At 34.7% G+C, this 18491-nt stretch overlaps 1 protein-coding gene across 1 annotated transcript in view; it reads right to left on the reverse strand.

Moving 5' to 3' along the window:
- The window catches only part of LOC138341905 (uncharacterized), a 34490-nt gene that overhangs the window by 683 nt on the left and 15316 nt on the right, over positions 1 to 18491 (reverse strand). The window lies entirely within an intron of this gene.

Here is an 18491-nt window from a genome sequence, read left to right on the forward strand (position 1 = left end):
TTTATATTTGCTAATAACTCACAAAAAAATTTCCCAGTGAAAACTAGGGCAATTTTTTTTTATTTTATTGTTCGTGGTGGTTCTTAGGTTTTCTCAAGCGAGACCTAGATTTTAAATTCAAGAACAAAGTTTCAAAATTTTTAGAATAATCAATTCCATGATGGTTAGAATTAGCTTCTTCAATGCATGTAGCAGCCTGACTTTCGCACATCTTTTACTAGTCAACTTTTGATCAAGAAAATACGCATTCATTCAAGAACATTTTTCAAGTTGTCATTTTTAAGAATGTTAAAATTTCCGTCTAGGTGGCAAGTTCAGCCTCCATTCCAATTCTAAGTAAAGATATTCACTCAAAAATCTAGGTGATATCTTAAAGTCAAAATTCAAGAAAAGCTGCGTGGATAGAAGTTTGTACATTTGTTTTTCTTTTGACTAATAGTTTTCATTTTTTATGTAAGGATAAGAGCCGTGATCTGGAGCCTCAATGGAACCTCACTTAACTTCCAACTCATCACTTTATCTCCTCGAACCACAAGTGACCTGATTCCCTTATCACCCGGGATACGTAGGATGTCCAAACAAGGACCCAGTCGCACAAATTTTGGTCTTTCAAATAAGAGTTTGGTCAAAACTTGTCGCTTTGTCTACTTCTTTGTCTGAAAAACTCTTCGTGTTTTTAGTCAAAGAGGGGCAAACTGTAGACACGTAATTTTGATCGAATTTAAGTTTAACACCAATTTTTAGAGCATAAATAATTTTATTAATCTAAATTAAATATATTTTGACTTTTTTTTAATTTTTTATTTTATTTTATTATTTTCATTAAGTTTATTTAAAAGATATAAGAATAAACAACATAAATATAATTTTTATTAGATAAGTTTATTTTGATTGTTAAAAAAAGGATATATATATATGTATGTATGTATATATATATATATATATATATATATATATATATATATATATATATATATATATATATATATATATATATTACATATATTATTTAAATAAACTAATATTTCTTAATTATGTCTTTTTTGTTTTAATTACCCATTTTGCTTTATTTATTTATTTACACAAAACAATTAATAATTATATAATTATCATTATATATATATATATATATATATATATATATATATATATATATATATATATATATATTTAATATTAAAAAAAATAAAAGAAAAAAGGACCCACGATCCCACTCCCCATTCACCCCCCACGACCTGCACTCACTGTAACAACCCGTATAGTCGGTTTGGGCATTAGAAATTTTTATGTTAGAATTACTTTCTGATAGATTTAAGTGGGTGTTTTGGACTATTCATAATTATAATTATGAAATTAGTGGGGTATTTTTACTAATCTATTTAGTTAATGGTTAAGAAATAATATTATAATTAATAGTGGGTCACTTTTATCACTATTATAATTATGTGAGTATAATAATTAAGGTAACAATTAATCTGTAGACGAAAAGAAAAGAGGAAAAAAGAAGAACAGTGAGAAAAATGGCTTACCTGTGCAGCTACATTAAAGATTAAGCGTGGATTCGTTTAGCGGTAAGTTTCTTTATGAATTTGTAACATGCAGATTGGTGGAAAGAATATATTAGTTCTTGTAAAACTATAAATGTTCAGGTGTATGCTAAATTGCTATGAGATAGGTTTAAGTACAAATTGTTGATTGAAAAAGTTAGGCAGTCATTAATCATTAATGTGTAAACAAATTGGAATGATATTGAATTGAAACAGCATGAACCCAATTCTCCTTGTTATTGTTAATTAATGGTAGGAATAATTATGGCATGAAATTTAGCCAAGAATTAAAAGTTAATGATTAGAATATGTAGTGTCGGAAATTATTATTTTAAAGGATTGGAGCTTACAGTGATTGGCGAATGTAGGATTGACGTTATTTGTTAATTTTATAAAATAAATTGGGTTGAAACTTGCTGTCCAAACACGTGGGTTTGAATACTAGTATATGAGTCTTTTTTTATACCCAAATAGTGATAGGTTGTTTGATTTAATTAGTTTTACAAATTATATGTTGTATAGATTACAATGAATTGTATAAAAGAGAATGTCATCGATTCTATTGGACATGTAAAATATTTTAGTACGTAATGGTATAAAAGGAATTTTCCTAAGTGTTGGCATGATATATATAATGGTTTAAAATGGTACCTTAAGCATGATATGTGAAAGTGGTGTAGAGTTGACTTTGGGTGTGATTTAATAGTTTTGTCTCAATGAAAAGGTACTATCACGTTTGAAATTAGTGCTATAGGCCTTATTTGGGACTCGTATCTGTCAGGAAATGCTTAAATAGAAAGAGAAAGCCATAGTTTGAACATGTATTTGATAAGCATACTTTGATACTAATGATGGTTTGAGAGTAAGGTAGATGATCGATGTAGTTATACGTTTTGTTATTATTAAGAGTGTTGACTTCAATGAATGTTGAGTTTGATAACCAAGTATGTGGGCAATTATATTAGAGACATTCTATGAGGGGAGGTGTAGATCTCTAGTTTTTGATACTATTGAGATGAGACAATGGGTATTAATATTTTGGAATAATCATTGAGATAACTATCCTTTCTTGGCTTGCCTTCCTTTGATCGTTCGAGGACGAACGATGGGTAAATTGATATCTATTGTAACATCCCGTGTAGTCGGTTTGGGCACTAGAAATTTTTATGTTAGAAAATACTTTCTGATAGATTTAAGTGGGTGTTTTGGACTATTCATAATTATAATTATGAATTAGTGGGGTAGTTTTACTAATTTATTTAGTTAATGGTTAAGAAATAATATTATAATTAATGGTGGGTCACTTTTATAACTATTATAATTACGTGAGTATAATAACTAAGGTAACAAATAATCTGTAGACGAAAAGAAAAGAGGAAAAAAGAAGAACAATGAGAAAGACGGCTTACCTCTCAGCTACATTAAAGATTAAGCGTGGATTCGTTTAGCGGTAAGTTTCTTTATGAATTCGTAACATGCAGATTGGTGGAAAGAATATATTAGTTCTTGTAAAACTATAAATGTTCAGGTGTATGCTAAATTGCTACGAGATAGGTTTAAGTACAAATTGTTGATTGAAAAAGTATGGCAGCCATGAATCATTAATGTGTAAACAAATTCGAATGATATTGAATTGAAACAGCATGAACCCAATTCTCCTAGTTATTGTTAATTAATGGTAGGAATAATTATTGCATGAAATTTGGCCAAGAATTAGAAGTTAATGATTAGAATATGTAGTGTAGGAAATTATTATTTTAAAGGATTGAAGCTTACAGTGATTGGCGAATGTAGGATTGACGTTATTTGTTAATTTTATAAAATAAATTGGGCTGAAACTTGCTGGCCAATCGCCTGGGTTTGAATATAAGTATATGAGTCTTTTTTTTATACCCAAATAGTGATAGATTGTTTGATTTAATTAGTTTTACAAATTATATGTTGTATAGATTACAATGAATTGTATAAAAGAGAATGTCATCGATTCTATTGGACATGTAAAAATTTTTAGTACGTAATGGTTCAAGTTTTAACATATTTTAATACGTAATTAAATATAAGGTGTAGTACAGTATATAAAGTACATTAAAATTATGCTAATGGGAGGAATTAAGGCTTATCCTTGGATTTGAACTTAGGAAATTGATCATAGAATTAGGTGAATTTTTGGGTCTAAGCTAAACATAGAATAACTCATGAGTGATTATAAGTTTTTAAACTTACAAATTATGTATATATAATTGATAGATTGGAAAGGTTCGAAAGCATTGAGGAAAGGAAAAGTATTAAAGCTTGCTTGAATTCGGTTCTTCGATGGAGGTAGGTTATGGTTTATGCTATTTGATAGTAAACTCTTAATAGTGATTAATATGCCTTGAATGATATTGTGAAGTTATCTATGTACTTGACTGTGTGATTGTGTGATTTGATTGTGTGGTTTGTGATTGGTCCGAAATCCTGAGACCGTAGAATTTATATTCTCTAATCCTATCTATCGAAGTGATTCCTTGAATAAAGAAGGCTTGATGAAAATATTATAACAATGAATTGAAAGCGGTGATAATAAAGAATAAATTAATAGTATAATTGGATCGGAGTGTCACATTCCGACACAGTATTTTTGGATCAGAGTGTCACATTCCGACACGGTATTTTTTGATCGGATTGTCGCGTTTTGACATGGTATTTTTGGATCGGAGTTTCACGTTCCGATACGGTATTTTTGGATCGGAGTGTCACATTCCGAAATGATAATATTAAAGAAAAAATATGTTGAATTAATGGAAGATATTCAATCTCAAAGTACTCAACTCCCAAAAATGGTTTGGTTTGGAGGCATGAGTCCTCATGTGTGATCTTGATACCGTTGACTTAATACGTGTTTACTTTATTGTTATTGACACTTGTTCATGTTGTTTGTTGCTTATCACATGTTAAGTGCTATAGTTGAGTTCATACTATTATTCTTTGTATATTAGTTACTATTATGGGTTGACCGATGATACTTACTCAGTACATGTTGCCTCGTACTGAGTCCTACTTGTTTTCTTCTTTGTTTTACTTTTATGAAATGCAGCGAGTGTACCTATGACTTTTGATTTCCCTCAGCTCTAGCCAGCCTCCCGCATATCAAGTTATAGGGTGAGCTATCCATTCAAGCTCGTGTTGGATTCTCTCGGTCACGACATGGTGTCCTATACTTTCGGACACATACCATTTTATTCTTTATTTTAGTGTATTCAATATTCTTAGACTTAGTATTGGAGATTAGATGTCCTTGATGTGATGACTATCAGATTTTGGGATGATAAGTATTAAGCTTTAGAAACTTATTTAAATTGGTTGCTTAGTATCTTTTGGAGCTTCCACATTATTTATATTATTTATAGTTGAACTATTGGAATATGTTGGGGTTTAGATGTGTCGGTTCGCCCACCTAAGGAGGTAAGTGTGGGTGCCACTCACGACTCGTTTTGGGTCGTGACACTCACACTACACATGTACACACGTACACATTGCACACCTACACTATTATAATATACAGACAACATCACATAAAAAAAGGGGGATCACAAGAAAGAAGAAGAAAAAAATTGTGAAGAAAAAATACAAACAAAAAGAAAAAGACTCCCACAAACAAAAATCAGTAAATATATTCACATATTTTGCTTTGACTCAAAAACAAAAGTTGAAGTTGGGTTTACTTTCGCGGTTCCTTATTCGAATTGTTTTCTTTTGGTGGAATTTTCGCAAGAGGTACCATTTAATTATTTTTTTTAGTAATTTAATATCAGGTTATACAAGCATTGATTGCAATATATTGAAGTTGTCAAATTTCACATGTGGTTAAACCGTTATGTTTTTATATGAAGTTTGTTCAAATATTTCATATCAACTTTATGTTTAGATCCCTTATATAGTTATATTTTGTGTGAAATTGCTATAATATACCGTAGTTTATTTCATATTAAATAACTCATAGTTTATTTCATGCTTAAGTAAAATTATTGTCTAAGTCTATTCTTATTTTTCATGTTTAGTTTTTAATGATAATATGTATAGTTATTATGATTCTGATGATACTAATGCATAGTTATCCAAATTTTTATATTCATGTTTTACTAATTTGAATGAATTCCTTGTTTGGTTGTGTTTAGAAATGTATTAAATTATAGTTTATATTATATTATGTGTGTTGTCTTACATTATTATTTTTAGATTCTATTAAAAATAATAATAATAAACTTATTAGGATAAGGAGAGGATAATAAATTGAAAGAAAAAAAGATGAAAAAGATAATAACAATAAAATGGAATTAGGAAAAGAGGTTGAATATGTGAATAAAAGAAGAAGAAAAGAAATAGTGATGATAATCGAAAAAATAAAAAAATATATAATTAAAAGAATGGAGAAAATATACAGGAAGAATAAATTTAATAAAAAATACTGAAAAAATGAAAAGAAATAAAGTATAGTGTTAAAAAATAATAAAATATTTTAGTATGATCAATAAAAAAAAACACAACTATTTTTTTAAAAAAAGGTAAGAAGAAAAAGAAGAAAAATCAATGTAAAAACCAAAAATATAAAATAAGGAAAGTTAAAAAAAAAAAGTGAAAAATTAGTACAAAAAGAGAAAAGAAGAGAGAAACAAAAATACAATAAAAAAACAAATAAAAAAAATAAAATAAAAGAGAGAAATTAAGAAGCAGGCACATGTTGAAAGCATGAAAAATAAACAAATAATTAATAAAAATGTGTAAAAACATCACCTTTTTTATAAAATAGTACAGTTTTAAATATGTTAATATAAATCAAAGAATGACGGTAAATACATTTGTCTTAATAATATAATATTCAAAAATTAGTTTAAGTTATAAAAGTCCATAAAGTGACCGTGCTAGAACCACGGGACTCGAGGGATGCCTAATACCTTCCCCTCGGTCAATAGAATTCCTTACCTGAACTGGTTCACAGACCAAACAAAGAGTCATTTCCTTTTGATTAGGGATTAAATAAAAGGTTACCTGGAACACCATAACTCAATTCTGAGTGGCGATTCTGAAAAAACTAAAATAATCCCCTAATTAATTACGTCAATTAAATTGGAAAAACTCTTACGCCGCCGCGTGAAAAAGGGGTGTGACATATATAGTTGAAACAAATTGTATAAAACGAAGTGTATAAAACAAGAAAGATAAAGTCACTTGGGCAGAGAACTGTATAAAACTAATTGTATTATTATAAGTGTATAGAACGATTATATACAATTTGAATTAGTATAAAATGAAAAAGAGAGAAAGACAAAAGAGACTTGACAAGGAATATACAATTGAATCGAATTGTATAAAATGAGAAAGAGAGAAATAGATACAATTTGAAAATTGTATAAATCGGGAAAGAGAGAAGGCAAAAGAAACTGGGCAGGGGAGTATTTTTATTGTACAATTATAGGTGTATAGGACGAAAATATATGTACTTACATGTGTATATACAATTTTCTCACGCTTTATACAAAAACGCAATTTATACATTTCACTTCTGTTTGTATAAGTGAGAAAGGCGAGGGTGGCGAGCGAGATTTGGGAGAGTGGTGAGCGAGATCTGGAAGAGGGGAACAAAAATATTTGTATTTATACAATTTTCTCTGCTTTATATAATTAGAAACAACCTTTATACACTTGTGTTTGTATAAAAAGTGAGGAAGCGAGAGAGAGATTGGAGGAGAGTGGAGAGCGAGATATTTGGGAGAGAGGTGTCTGACAATTTTTTGCAAACGTTTGCTATGGAGCACAATTAAATCAAACCCTAGCTACTCCATTTATTTTAGGTTATTAATTTACTATTATATACAATTTTTCATTTATTTAATATATATTATTTGGCTATATTCATTAAAATAAATTTGGGTTTTATCACTTTTTAATAAAGAATTAATTTAGAAAAAAAGAGGAGGAAACTTATCTAGGCGGATGAATGGGAGGAAAAAGAATGGCCAAGCTTCATGTTTCAGGTAGGTCACTGCCTTTAAACAATGAATTGAGTATGCATAAAGGTAACATTTTGTTATTTTATTATTACTATATGTTAGAGGTAACAATTTAGTTTTCAAATTTAATTAAGATGGTTATTCCTATTGGTGGGTGTGTCATGTTGGTTGATTAATGTGTAGAAGTCTATTAACGGCCAAGGTGTTTGGTAGGTATAGAATGAAGCAGGTTATAACTTGGTTTGTTGTTGATGAATGACGTCAGAATATTGGTCAGAGAGAAGTATGGTTTGATAGGATATAATATGTTAGTAATCATTCAATAATTATTATCAAATTATAGCATAATAATTAGAAGGATAGGCTGGAGAAAAGGATTTTGAAATTAACTTGTGTCTATTTAAATGTTGAAAGTTTTAGTTTTTTCGTAACCGGAAAAGGTATGTTCATAATTTAGGTTTTTAGTGTTTTTCCAATTTAATCTTATATTTATCATATTATGATTTAATTTTTGATATATTAGGGTAGATCATTGAATATAAGGAGTTATTTATTATATGAATACTACTAGAATTATGATATGGGAGAAGTCGGAATGTAATCCTAAACTCGAAATTTGACAATAGGAGGGTTACATAATTATTGGCATAAAAAATTAGGAACTTGATTTTAGGTTTGTGTAAGTATTTGGTTATAGACTAGACCTATTGTAATATGTGTGTTGTTATTTTTGAAAACTTTTTGTGATTGATTAGTTGAATAGATTGCATTGGTTTAGAAGTTCAATGAAAAGGGAAGGCTCAATTTCCGGAGTAATTGTTCGACTATTTGAGGCAAGTGGATTTCTAAACCTTGTTAAGTGAATGAAATGTGTGTATTTCCTTGTGGTATATGTTTGCGAGTAATGGTACTTGGCGATGAGTTGACTTGTCCACATTGATTAATTCTAATGATGAAAACAAAGGGTAATAAAAGGCAACGCCAATAATTGCTTGTGTGTGATGTGTTGATAATGGAGAATGATTTGAAAGGCTTATTGAATCATTGTTGATGTTGTAGTAAACTGTGCAATGTTATGAAAATGGTCATCTTCTCGTTATTTTTGTGAACATGTCATTTGCACTGTTCTGAGACATGGTTGTGACAAGTGTTATATGCATTGAAAAAGAATGAGAAATGAAAGAGGATATACAATTTCAAGGATCGTATTGCGGACATATCACACATCGAGATGGATACTATATATCGAGGGACGTATTGCGCGCCAGATTGTTACTAATCGAGGGTCGTATCGCACGCCGGAATGGATGCATGGACAAATATGTTTTCCATGGGTCCTGGACTGAGAGACAACGGGTGTATATCACTAGATCAGACATGCATCATTATACTTGACATTGCATTTCATTGCATTGCACATACTTATCATTACTGAACTTGATATTGTGTTTTTCTGATCTTGTGAATGCCTTTATGTGAAATTGGTGATTGATGAATACTGAGCTTGTTGTTGAGGATATATAATTTTTTAAAGTATTGTTGTTGAGGATATATAATTTGTTAAAGTATTGTTGTTGAGGATATGTAATTTGCTAAAGTGTTGTTGTTGAGGATATGTGATTTGTCAAAGTATGATTGTTGAGGATATGTGATTTGAAAATGTTGTTGTTGAGCTATGTGCTATGTAAATTGTGAGCTGTTAGGCTGGACGGAGTTTTATGCAGGTTGTAGTTGTGAAGGTTCGGTTGGGGTGGTAGGATTACCGGTATTTCATCCCCTTAGCTTGCATTTAAAGGTTTACTTGCTGAATACCATGTGATTTGGTACTCATCCCTTGCTTCTACAATTTTTTTTGTAGATTACGAGCCTGAATTTTTGTGATACTTGTCATTCTCTTCTTTTATGAGGCTTTTTGGAGATTTGTGAGATAGTTATTTGTCGTCCGTACGTACTTTCTTTCTGTTTAGTTATGATCTTGTTCTATTCTAGAAACAAGTTCATTTGAGACTAGTGTTCTTTTGAATCAGTTGTAATACTTTAGAGGCTTGTGCACGTAACAACCAGGTTTGGGGGTATTTTTAAGTTGATTGTAAAATTTTCGCATTTTTATTATAGTGGTTGAGTTTTAGGCTGACTTGTCTTGGTGGAATAAGACGGGTGTCATGACGTCTATTTTAGATCGTGACATTAATTTAATCTAATTAAATTTTAGCTTTGGGTATTTATTAAATTGACTTTAAAAAAAATATGACAAGTATTTTAAAGGAGGTATACTATTTCGTTCATTTATAATTATAATTTTAAGCAATACTTTGAGAATTTATTAAATTTTGTGTTTACTAACTAAAAATATATGTATTAACGTGCATATGCGGATAAACACATTTAATCATAATGCTCCTGGAGTCTTCTTCTATTCATATACGTCCGCGCGTTGCTAAAATCATATCTATAAACATAATTTTAAATTTTGTGTTAATAAAAATAATACTATAATATGCACAAATAAATAAGTTAATTGATTTGTAATTTTTTTTAAAATAAAACATTACAAAGAGAATAATAAATTTTGTTAATTTTTTTTATAAAAAAGTTTTATTCACGCAACGTGCGGGTACATATACTAGTTAGTCTAATATCGAACTATCTTTAATTTGTTAAGAGCGTATTTATTTTGTTTACATATTGTTTGGACGCTTAAAAATGATTAATAAACATTTAGTATCACAATAGTTTTATCACTTAAATATAATAAAATTAACGTGATTTGATGTAACTATTGTGTAGCTTCTTCTCACTTAGATTTAATATTTAAGCACAAACACAGTTAATGATTAAGTTAGACTTTCATATCTATGAATAGATATTTCTGGGGAAAAAATTCCATTAAATAAAAAAGAATATGTATTATTTTTGAAACAAATGACAAATGTATAATATGATTTTATATATTTTACTAAAATTCAAAATTATTTACTTGATTTTGTATAAGATAATGCACATTTAGAACAAATATATTGAATATGTATTACTCAATTACACCACTTATAAATTCTTGTTGCTTGGAAATTAATTGTAACTCATTTTAATTTTTGTTGCTTGTGATTTAATTGTAATCCATTTTAATTATTCGAATTTTAATAAATGATTTTTAACATGTATTAATCTATATATATAAAGGACTTGCATAGTTTAGTTAATTAAAAAGGAATTAGGCAAACTAGCAATAGTAACATCAAGTTTTTAGCAATTGTAATGTCTATGACAAATAATCAAGTAGAGGGGCAAAATATAGTTGTTTTCTTTGCTCTGCGTGTGTCTTTTCTTTGAATTAATGTGTGCGTGTATACGTGTGGTCGTGCGTGGTCGTGCATGAGTGTGTAGAGATAGTTCGAACTTTATGTTTATGATTATATTGGGTAAGTTATTGATCATGTATAGATGATAAATTCTTTCACAACCATCCTTTTTTTAATCATATACAATTTATATTTATTTGTATATTTTATATATTAAAAAAATAAAAATCATACGACTTACCAGGCATGCTAAAATTAATCTAAAATCAGACTATCTTTCACTTGTTAATAGAGTATTGTCACGACCCAAATCCGGGCCGGGACTGGCGCCCACACTTACCCTCCTATGTGAGCGAACCAACCAATCTAAACCTTAACATTTCAAGGTAATATCAACATAAAGTAATGCGGAAGACTTAAACTCATTAATAAAATCAATTCATTAACTTCTAAAATTCAACATCTATTATTCCCCAAAATCTAGAAGTCATCATCACAAGAACATCTACGATCAAATGACTAAACTAAGAGTATTCTAAAAGCTAAAAATACATAAGAAGCTAGTCCATGCCGGAAGTTCAAGGCATCAAGACTTGAAGAAGAAGACCCAGTCCAAGCTAGAAGCATTAGCTCACCCTGAATATCCGATATGACGAAGACTGGCTAGAATCACTACTGAGTTGAAGATGACGGAACGTTTGCTGCACTCCACAAATAACAAGAAGAAAACATAAAAGTAGGGGTCAGTACAAACCACGGGTACTGAGTAGATATCATCGGTCAACTCAAAATAGAGAACAGTATATATCAAGTAATATCATAAATCAACTATAAAACTCAACATGTAGCAACAACAGGTACTATAATCATCAATAAGTACCATCAAGTTCATCCATGAGGGCTCAAGCCTCAATGCCATACTCATTTGGGAATTAAGTTTATTAAGTTGAGTATATTATCATCTTTCAAGATTCATTATCTTTCCTCCTCTTGTGTCGGTACGTGACACTCCGATCCCCTACTACTATGTGTCGGTACGTGACACTCCGATCCCCTAATTCTATGTGTCGGAACGTGACACTCCGATCCCCTACATGTGTCGGTACGTGACACTCCGATCCCCTACATGTGTCGGAACGTGACACTCCGATCCCCTACATGTGTCGGTACGTGACACTCCGATCCCCTAATTCTATGTGTCGGAATGTGACACTCTGATCCCCTAATTCTATGTGTCGGAACGTGACACTCCGATCCACTAATACTATGTGTCGGAACGTGACACTCCGATCCACTAATACTATGTGTCGAAACGTGACACTCCGATCCACTAATACTATGTGTCGGAACGTGACACTCCGATCCACTAATATCATTCTATAAATTCATCAAGCCTTCTCTATACCAAGGCATCATCAATCCCATTACTTTAATTCATCAAGCCTTCTTCTATACCAAGGCATCATCATTAAAAATGTATATTAAAGTTTCTTTCAAGATTTGGGATTCAATAGTTTTCATCATGTTTGTTTTATCACAATCACATAATCATATTCATGCAAGCATACAATTAAGCATATAGACCGGTTTATAATACTACCAATACATATCATTCGCTATTGAGAGTCTACTACGAATAGCATGAAAACCATAACCTACCTCCACCGAAGAATTGAAATCAAGCAAGTTAATCCTCAAAGCTTGGTGCTTTCCTCTTTTCTCGATCGTTTCTCTCTCTCCCTTCTTGTTCTTTCTATTTTCTTATTCAAACCCTCTTTCTTTTACCCTAATTAGTATATAATTAAGAATAAAAGATGGCAATAATACCCCACTAATTAACTTAAGGTTACCTCTTCTAACCCCCAAGAATTTGAGTTATTAATATAAACCCACGAACTTTATAATTAAGGCAATAATAGTCAAAAACGTCCCTTAAAACATAACCAGAAATCCGACTCCAACTGGGATTACGCAAGCTGTGACGGGCCGTCGTGCCTGCGACGGTCCGTCCTGTAGGTCGTCGTAAAGTTCAGAGACCCAAATTTCCACCAAGGGCCTGTGACGGTCCGTCACACCTGTGACGGTCCGTCCTGCCATTTCGTTACAAAGTTCAGAGAGTCGATTTTCAGTACCCAATTTCAGATTTTCTAAGTGTTTTGAAACGAGACCATGCGACGGTCTGTCGTGCCCATGACGGTCCGTTGTGGGGTCCGTCGCCTCAGCCTGTTTTTCTAGAAATAAAATCTGCTGCTCAAAACGACTAAACAGGTCGTTACATTAGATACCAATTTACCCATTGTTCGTCCCCGAACGATCACAAGAAGGAAAACAAGGGCGAAAAGGAGTACTTGAATCTGTAAACAGATGTGGGTATTTTTCTCGCATATCCGTCTCCTTCTCCCAAGTGGATTCTTCAACCGGTCGATTCTTCCATTGCACCTTGATGGATGCAATCTCTCTTGACCTCAACTTGCGAACTTCTCTATCTAAAATAGCAACAGGCTCCTCCTCATAAGACAAGTTTTCATCAAGCAAAACTGAATCCCAACGGATAATGTAATTTCCATCCCCATGATATCTTTTCAACATAGACACATGGAATACCGGATGCACTCCGGACAGCCCTGGAGGCAAGGCTAACTCATAAGCCACCTCCCCTACTCGCTTAAGTACTTCAAATGGACCAATATACCTTGGTCTAAGTTTACCTCGCTTACCAAATCGCATCACCCCTTTCATTGGCGAAACTTTCAACAAGACTTGTTCACCTTCCATGAACTCTAAGTCTCTAACCTTTCGATCTGCATATTCTTTTTGTCTACTTTACGCCGCTAACAACTTTTCTTGAATAGATTTCACTTTATCTAACGATTCTCTCGGAAGGTCAGTACCCCAAGGCCTAACCTCAAATGCATCAAACCAACCAATGGGAGACCTACATCTCCTACCATACAATGCTTCAAATGGAGCCATATCAATGCTTGAGTGATAGCTATTATTGTATGAAAACTCCGCTAAGGGTAGGAAGCTATCCCAATGACCACCAAACTCTATCACACACGCACGAAGCATATCCTCCAACACTTGAATCGTCCTTTCAGACTGACCATCGGTCTGAGGATGGAACGCAGTACTAAGGTCCAACCTAGTACCTAATTCCGCATGCAATGTTTTCCAAAACTTAGAAGTAAACTGCGTACCCCTATCTGATATGATGGATAGTGGAACCCCATGCAATCGAACGATTTCTGAGATATAGATCTTGGCTAACTTTTCTGCATTGTAAGTCACCTTCACCGGAATGAAATGAGCAGAGTTAGTTAACCTATCAACAATCACCCAAATGGAGTCATACTTACCCATCGTTTTTGGAAGACCAACCACGAAGTCCATTGCGATCCTCTCCCATTTCCATTCCGGAATAGGCATTCTCTGAAGTGTTCCTCCGGGCCTTTGGTGTTCATACTTTACTTGTTGACAGTTTGCACACTTGGCAATGAAGTCAACAATATCGCGCTTCATTCTACTCCACCAAAAGTGTTGCTTCAGGTCACGATACATCTTGGTTGCACCCGGATGTATAGAATACCTTGAACTATGAGCTTCTGTCAGAATAGTGTTGATCAATTCATCAACACGGGGCACACATACCCTTCCCTTGATTCTTAAAACACCTTCCTCATCGATTTGTTCTTCCTTAGCCTCTCCTCGCAATACCTTATCTTGGATTCTTCTTAGTTTCTCATCATCAAACTGTTTTCCCTTAATTTTGTCAAGAAAAGAAGATCTTGACTCCGCAGAAGCCAACAATCCTCCCTTCTCATTTACTTCTAATCTCATCAAGTCATTAGCTAGAGTCTGAACCTCTCTAGCCAAAGGGCGTCTAGAAGCTTGCAAGTGAGCTAGACTTCCCATGCTTCCCACCTTTCTACTTAAAGCATCCGCTACAACATTCGCCTTCCCCGGATGATACAAAATAGTGATGTCGTAGTCCTTCAGTAGTTCCATCTATCTCCTCTGTCTCAAGTTCAAATCTTTCTGAGTAAAGACATACTGCAGGCTACGATGATCCGTATAGATCTCACACTTAACCCCATATAAATAGTGTCTCCATTGCTTTAATGCAAACACCACCGCAGCCAATTCCAAATCGTGGGTCGGATAGTTACGTTCATGCACCTTTAGTTGCCTTGAAGCATAAGCAATCACACTCTTCTCTTGCATTAGTACTGCACCCAAACCAGAATAGGATGCATCACAATAAACAATGAAGTTCTTACCCTCTACTGGCAAGGTAAGGATAGGTGCGGTAGTCAACAAAGTCTTGATCTTCTGAAAGCTTTCCTCACATTCGTCCGACCATACAAATGGAACATTCTGCTTAGTCAAGTTCGTCAATTGGGAAGCAATAGAAGAGAATCCCTTGACGAATCGACGGTAGTAGCTAGCTAACCCAACAAAGCTCCTTATTTCTGACACATTAGTAGGTCTTACCCAATTCTTCACTGTCTCAATCTTAGAAGGATCCACCATCACTCCATACTTAGAAACCACGTGCTCCAAGAAGGACACTGCATCTAGCCAAAACTCACACTTAGAGAACTTGGCATAAAGCTTTTTCTCCCTTAACATTTCCAATACCATTCTCAAATGCTCTTCATGTTCCTTCTTGCTCTTCGAGTATACTAATATATCATCAATAAATACGATCACGAAGAGGTCCAAATATGGCTTTAAAATCCCGTTCATCAAGCTCATGAACGCAGCAGGGGCATTCGTTAGGCCAAAAGACATCACTACAAATTCGTAATGCCCATACCTCGTTCGAAAAGCAGTCTTTGGCACATCCGTTGCCCGTATTTTCAATTGATGATAACCAGATCTCAAGTCAATCTTAGAGAAGACACAAGCACCTCGTAACTAATCGAACAAGTCATCAATGCGGGGAAGAGGATACTTGTTCTTAATAGTTACTTTATTCAGTTGTCTGTAGTCTATGCACATCCGAAAACTCCCATCCTTCTTCTTCACAAATAGAACCGGAGCACCCCAAGGGGATGCACTTGGTCTAATGAAGCCTTTGTTCAATAACTCTTGAAGTTGTGCTTTTAACTCTCTTAACTCCGTGGGAGCCATTCTATAAGGGGGTATAGAAATGGGGCGAGTACCTGGTTCCAGATCAATACAGAAGTCAATATCCCTATCCGGTGGCATACCAGGAAGATCTGCAGGGAACACATCCAGAAACTCACGAACCACTGAAACCGACTCAATCGAAGGTACTTGGGTAGTGTCATCCTTGAGATGTGCCCAGAAAGCTAAACACCCTTTACTAATCATTTTCTTAGCACGAAAAAAGGAGACGATGCGGACCGGATTGGAAGTGTAGTCACCCTCCCACACTAACGGGTCTGTCCAGGGCTTGGCTAACGTCACCGTTTTAGCATTACAATCCAAGATTGCAAATTGCGGAGAAAGCCAAGTCATACCCAGAATTACATCAAAATCATCCATTTCTAAGATAACCAAATCTACATAAGTGTTGCTCCCCACAAAGTTCACCAAACAAGACCTATATACCCTTTCGACTACCACAGACTCACCCACCGGAGTAGAGACACGAATAGGCATATCAAGTAATTCACAATGTAAATTTAGACCATTAGCAAATGAGGAAGATACATAAGAAAACGTGGATCCAGGATCAAACAATACAGAAGCCATGCAATCACAAACCAGAAGATTACCTGTGATGACAGCATCAGATGCCTCCGCTTTAGACCGCCCAGGGAAAGCGTAACAATGGGCCCTATCGTTCGTCTGTCCGTTGCCCCTACCATGTTGTGATGTAGTGGCCCCAGTTTTCCCATTACCTCTGCCGTTTTGGTGACCACCATTACCTCGACCACCACGTCCTCCAGAATAACGGCCTCTACCATGACCACCTCTACCTCTAGCTATTGGGGGTCTATAACTTTGTCTGGGACAATTTTTCCTAATATGTCCAATCTCCCCACATCCATAACACTCTCTGGAGTCAAGCATAGGCCTCTCGGAGAAGTGTTGACCGGTCTGAGGTGATCCCCCAACTACAGTCTGTAGTGAAGACTGAATTGGTCAGACTGAGTAACTTCCCGAACCCTGTCCTCTAGTGTAAGAACCATTAAACTCACCTCCCTTTCGAAACCTTTTTGATGTCGATGTTGTGGTGAAGTCGTCTGGCTTAACTCCTTCCACTTCTATCACAAAGTCTACCACTTCTTGGAAGGATTTTGCCGTTGCCGCTATTTGTAAGGCCGAAATCTGCAATTCTGACCTCAACCCCTTCACAAACCGGCGAATTTGCTCTTGTGGACTGAAAAACAGTTAAGTGGCATACCGGGATAATGCACGAAACTTAGCCTCATATGCATTGACCGACATCCTACCTTGCCTAGGCTCAAGAACTCATCCCTTTTCCTATCCCTCAAAGTTCGGGGGATATACTTCTCCATAAACAAGCTAGAGAATGAGGCCCAAGTCATAGGTGGTGCCTCTATTGGTTGACACTCGATATGTGACCGCCACCACATTTTGGCGTTCCCTTGAAACTGATAACTCACGAACTCAACACCAAACCGTTCTACTATACCCATCTTGTGTAGTAGCTCATGACAGTCAACCAGAAAATCGTAAGCATCCTCAGATTCCGCACCCTTGAAAACAGGAGGTTTCAATTTCAAGAACTTACTGAAAAGTTCATGCTGATCATTTGTCATTATAGGCCCAGTAGTCAGACGTGGAAACGTGCCTATTTCCAATGGAACATCCATGCGGGGAGCCATAGTAGCCGCATGTTGTACCTCCGGAGCCTGAGGTGCTGGTGCAGAAAACACTGGGGGTGTCTGGCCCTGATCAGATAACCCTCTAAGATAAGCCAGAACCTGATTGATCATCTCTGGGGTAGGTTGGGGTGGCAATCCCTCATTCTGCACTTGTTCAGTTTCCCCATCCTCCCCTTCTCTTATTACTTCCTCAGTCGGTGGAGGAGTCACTGCCCTAGTATCAGATGGGCTAGGTGCTCGTCCTCTTCCCCTAGAGGACGTCCTCCCACGACCTCTACCACGGCCCCTTGCCGCTGTTCTTCCTCGAGCCACAGCCCCAGTGGCTGGCTCAATTGTTTCTTGTCTGGCCGGTGTTGGTGTTGGCGTAGTCGTTGCTCTAGTTCTAACCATCTGCGAAAGAGAGTGAAGATGGTCAGATACCAATTCGTATCGCCTAGATACCAATTGGACTCAAGTAGTAGCACGAAAGAAAGAATGAAAGAGTGAAATTTTCCTAAAGTCTTATAGCCTCTCAAGGAAAAGTAAAGGCGTCCCCCTACCGTTCCTTAAGACTCTACTAGACCTGTTCTTGTGTGATAAGACCAACGAACCTAATGCTCTGATACCAAGTTTGTCATGACCCAAATCCAGGCCGCGACTAGCACCCAACCTTACCCTCCTATGTGAGCGAACCAACCAATCTAAACCTTAAAATTTCAAGGTAATATCAACATAAAGTAATGCGGAAGACTTAAACTCATTAATAAAATCAATTCATTAACTTCTAAAATTCAACATCTATTATTCCCCAAAATCTGGAAGTCATCATCACAAGAACATCTACGATCAAAT

This window comes from Solanum lycopersicum, chromosome 1 (genome assembly GCF_036512215.1).
Source record: "Solanum lycopersicum chromosome 1, SLM_r2.1".
NCBI lineage: Eukaryota > Viridiplantae > Streptophyta > Magnoliopsida > Solanales > Solanaceae > Solanum > Solanum lycopersicum.